General features: G+C 36.1%; 1 long non-coding RNA gene across 1 annotated transcript; it reads right to left on the bottom strand.

The window, feature by feature from the left end:
• Positions 1-3,282: 3,282 nt before the first annotated feature.
• Positions 3,283-5,198, bottom strand: LOC144571806 (uncharacterized). Its single transcript, XR_013517580.1, has 3 exons — positions 4,727-5,198; positions 4,536-4,595; positions 3,283-3,492 (listed from the first exon to the last, which is right to left on the bottom strand). It is a non-coding gene; the product is annotated as an uncharacterized LOC144571806 (long non-coding RNA).
• Between the last annotated feature and the right edge of the window lie 242 nt (positions 5,199-5,440).

Here is a 5,440-nt window from a genome sequence, read left to right as displayed (position 1 = left end):
TAGAGTTCTACTCAGCCTTACTAGGAATATGAAAAAATAAGAAAAGTATTCAGGAATAAAATCATAACCTCAGAAAATATTTATCATAGACATAGTTAGGCAACATATCAGCTAGCATCCAAATATGGTAGCTAACTTGATATCTGTAAATAGGATATGATTAGGGTGTAATTAGGCAACATATCCTGCAATTGTAAAATAGGAATGAGCCCAACGGCTAGTAGGAATACATAGAAATTTTAGGCTATAAATATCCATGTACAAGCTATGTAAAGATTAGAACAAATCAATAAGAACAATTGTTCATCATTTCTCTTCTTTTCCTCTAAATTCAATATGGTATCAGAGCCAGGTTTGAGATATTCCTCAGAAAAGAAATGATATAAGTGTTATGATCCAAAAAATCATAAACTGTACATCTCACGAGATGTATCATTCTTTGAAAATGAACCTTATTATCAAACAAATGAACAAGCAAATGCACAAAGTCAACCAATTTTATTATCTCCAAATAATTTTATGTTTCCTGAAGAAATAAATCAAGAACAGTTTGAATAAGTGGAAGGAGATCAAACTGATGAAACAAGTGCAATCCCTTCAGGGGGAGAAGACGAAGAAAATGAGTCAAGTGAATAATCAATTCAAGAAGAGATTCAAAATGACTCAAGCGAAGAACCAACTCAAGAAGAATCTGGCTTGAGAAGATCAGTAAGACAAACACAACCTCCCATCAAACTAAAGGATTATGTATTCCATCAGGTGATGTACCCAATTCAATATTATATTTCTTATAAGAAGGTATCTCCTACATACCAGGCCTACTTGGGTAACATTAGTAACCAAACCGAACCAACAAATTTTAATGAAGCAAATCAAAGTTTGATTTTGCGTAAGGCTATGAAAGAAGAACTTTAAGCCTTAGAAAAAAATAATACATGGGATATTATTCATTTACCAAAAAGCAAAAAAGATCGTAGGTTGCAAATGGGTGTACAAAATCAAATATAATTGTGATGGTATAGTAGAAAGGTACAAAGCTAGGTTAGTGGTCAAAGGATACACCCAAACCTATGGTATTGACTATTAAGAGACCTTTGCATCAGTAGTAAAAATGAATATAGTTAGAATTTTGCTATCGGTGGCCACCAACTTGGGATGTGATTTGTTCCAAATGAACGTAAAAAATGCATTTATTCAAGAAACTTTGAAATAAGAGGTCTATATGACCCTTCCCCTTGGTCACAAAAATGCATCAGACCCAACACTGGCATGTAAGTTAAAGAAATCAATTTATGGTATAAAGCAATCACCAAGAGCATGGTATGCCAAACTAAGTCTTTCTCTTTTAAAATATAATTTTCATAAAAGCACAGCTGATTCCTCTATGTTTGTTAAACATTCACAAAACTACACTATTATTATTCTTGTCTATATTGATGATATTATCGTCACTGAAAATAATAATGAGGAAATTAAAAGGGTTAAACAATATTTGAAGGAAGAATTTGATATCAAGGATCTTGAAAAACTTTCATATTTTCTTGGAATAGAAATAGCTCACTCAAGTAAAGGCTTATTTTTATCCCAAAGAAAATATGTCATTGACCTGTTAAAAGAAACTAGTAAAATGAGAGCTAAACCAGCCAATACTCCAATGAAAACCAATATTAAACTTGGAATTGAAGATGGTGAACCATCAAAGGTTGGCAGGCAAGTTAATTTACCTTACAATTATCAGACCTGACATTACCTTTGCAGTTAGTGTTATAAGCCAATTGATGCATGCGCCACGCAACAGTCACTTGAGGACAAGGAATTTGGATGAAGAAAAATTATTCTAACGATGTTGTTTGTTTTTCTGATGCAGATTGGGCCGGTAGCTGCGACAGAAAATCAACCACAGGCTTTTGTACCTTTGTAGGTGGCAACTTGGTCACTTGGAAAAGCAAGAAGCAAAATGTTGTGACAAGATCAAGTGCGGAAACAGAATATCGAGCTATGACATCTACTACAAGTGAGCTCATATGGATCAAGCAGCTACTCAGTGACATAAAGATAGAGCTCACAGCAACAATGTAAATGTACTGTGACAACCAAGCTGCACGACATATTGCATTCAATCCAGTGTTCCATGAAATGACAAAGCATATAGAAGTTGACTGTCACTTTGTTAGAGAAAAAGTACAGTCGGGAGAAATAGAAATCTCATTTGTTAGAAGCAAACACCAATTGGCAGATGTCTTCACCAAAGCACTCGACAAATCCAGCGATCTAAACATACTCGAAAAGTTGGGCTCAATCAATTTATTCGAACCCAACTTGAGGGGGAGTATTGAGGAATAAAATCATAGCCTCAGAAAATATTCATCATAGACATAATTAGGCAACATATCAGCTAGCATCCAAATATGGTACCTAGATTGATATCTATAAATAGGATATGATTAGGGTGTAATTAGGCAATAGATCCTGCAATTGTAAAATAGGAATGAGCCCAACGGCTAGTAGGAATACATAGGAATTTTAGGCTATAAATATCCATGTACAAGTTATGTAAAGATTAGAACAAATCAATCAGAACAATTGTTCATCATTTCTCTTCTTTTCCTCTAAATTCAATAAAAAGGTTGAAAGAAGTGAAGCTAGAGAAAGAAAAAATAACAAAAGAGAGAGGGAGGGAGGAAGGGGTTGGTGGATGAGGAGTATTTTGCGTCCCAAAAATATTACACAAATTATCACACATGATGAATTGGATGACACATCAGATTCTGTTAACTATTTGGATGGAAAAAATAACAGAGTGACTAAATCGGAACAAATACAAAGTTTAATGACTAGTAGAAGAAAACAAAGTTTAGTTACAAATTCGTAACAAATAGTAGAGTTTAGTGACCTCCCATGAAATTTACCCAAAAAATAATAATCAGTATTTCTTGTATGTTTCATCGTACAATTAAGTGACTGGAAATTTTCATGGTCTCAAATAAATAGTTTTTGATGCATCATCAGACAATACATAAAATTGTATGATAATTATTCGTTAGGTTATGTACATGTCCAATTACATAGCAAAAAAAAAAAAACTTTTATGATTTCAATTTTGTTAATTTTTTTTAATTACCAAAATATTTTGTAAGATATTATTAGTGGAGATTAGGGCTTCAAATATAGTTACAAACTCGTAACTTGCTCGATAATTGGTCGCTTTAACTCGTGTCACACTCCGAGATAATCCGCCACGTATTTCTACGTAAGGCATTTTTGCATCACATACATTATCAATAACAAAATCAAATAAGCCACTTAATTGAATATCAAAACGGGTTTATAACATAGAAATGATCAGAACGAACATGGCTAGTAAACCAACTACTGTCATGCCTGTTAAATGTATCAATTTTTGAAGTACAAAAGTAAAAACAAATAGTGGCTATTTGTATTCTTCCGCTTGACCTCACTCGCGACCTTGCTCGAGCCCTTCTTCTTCATTACCTGGAACCCACATAAAAGTGGAACGGGTGAGAGATCGAACCTTCTCTCAGTGCGGGATTTAGTTCCAGCCCAGGGATTTGTAAAATCATCCTTTTACTAAGCTACTTTAATCATTCAACAATAATAAAAATATATCCTACTATGCAATTCTATCATGAATGCCACCTTTATAAATTTAAAGATCATTCTACTAATTCAGTATGCATATTTGACAATCATAATGCAACTATACTATCCTCATCCAATCATGTTCACAAATGCACCATACATCATAATATAAAACCATTTTCACTTTCATAACCAATAACTCACTGACCATCACATTGCTTGTGATGCGTTAATTCACTGTCCACTACTTTGCTTGTGATGCGTTAGTTCACTGACTATCCATCAACCGTGGATGCGTTATTTTATCTTAATTCACTGACCACCACTTTGCTTGTGATGCATTAATTCACTGACCACCCATCAACTGTGGATGCGTTATCTTACACTTTTACCCTGCTAGCAGTTATCACTGACCATCATTTTGTTTGTGATGCGTTAATTCACTGACCATCCATCAACCGTGGATGCGTTATCTTATCTTAATTTACTGACCACCACTTTATTTGTGTGCGTTAATTCATTGACCATCCATCAACCGTGAATGCGTCATTTCATCTTAATTCACTGACCACCACTTTGTTTGTGATGCGTTAATTCACTGACCATCCATCAACCGTGGATGTGTTATCTTATTATTAATTCACTGACTATCCATCACCCGTGAATGCGTTATCTCATAATTAATCACACAACATCAATTCACATTACTTCATGATATGCAACAACTCCAAGGCATCTACTATGTTCAATTAACCATATGTAAATCTTTGGTCAACAAGACAATACTCTATTCATTTATGATTTCCATTGGTGCCTAACCCAAAAGATTTACGGAATGTTCGATTTACAACATGCAACCAATTCACACATATGCATCATGAAACAAAATATCAAGGAAATAAGTATTTTACAAAAAAAACCCAGAAAACCCGCACCTGTTAGCTTAGCGATTCCTTGATCATTTCTCATGTCTCTAAATTCTTCAACAGTCGAACCTAAGTTTTAAACATACTTCTATTTAATAATGATCAAGTTCATGTGTTCTAATTTCCTAAAGTACTTATTTTATTTGAATAGAATGTAATAAATCCAAATGTAATTTATTTGTTCTAAATCTTTGAGTTACCTTGAGTTTACGGATTCTCTATAATGCGAAACAAAAGAAGTATGAGGATTTTGAATGAGAATTTTCGGATCAGCAGCTAGCGGTATGCACAATAGTCACTTTTTTGGACTGTTCTCAGGGATGGAGACTCCGATCGGGGTGAATCCAGCGTTCACAGATCCATATCTGCGAGCACTACAACTTTCGTCTTGAAAGCTCCTTGAGATTCCGGACGTACAGAGTGCAGTTCCCTGTGGAACTCGGCTGACTGGTTCAGCTCGGTTTTTCTGGTTTGAGTACGGACAGCAGTCATTGTTTTGGCCAGATCTCGGTGGTGGAAACTCGGATCGAGGTAAATCCAGCGTTCAATCGTCCGTATCTTCGAGCACTACAATTCTCATGTGGAAGTCTCATTCATATTTGGAACATACAGGTGGAAATTCTATACGGAAGCCGACTGGTCGGTTTGGATCCAGCAGGGGATTCAGACCTTTGAGTTTTTAGGTCTAGGAGAGGGTGGGGCTGGGATCTGAGGTGGAGGCTGCTGTGATGGATTGGGTGTAGAGAAGAAGGGGTCTCGGTTTGGGGAAGGGGGCTGCGGTGGTGGCCAAGGGGGTGGCAGCCTAGAGTAGAGTTTGAATAAAACCCGGGTCGGGTATACCCGATCATACCCGCCCGTACCCGCCGCCCGAGGTACCCGTGCCCGAGCCCGGGTATGGGTCGGGTACTCGGGTA

Source organism: Carex rostrata, chromosome 19 (genome assembly GCF_964058835.1).
Source record: "Carex rostrata chromosome 19, lpCarRost1.2, whole genome shotgun sequence".
In the NCBI taxonomy this organism is placed as follows: Eukaryota; Viridiplantae; Streptophyta; class Magnoliopsida; order Poales; family Cyperaceae; genus Carex; species Carex rostrata.
Note: the sequence above shows the minus strand (reverse complement) of the source record. Positions and strands in the feature narration are given on the sequence as shown.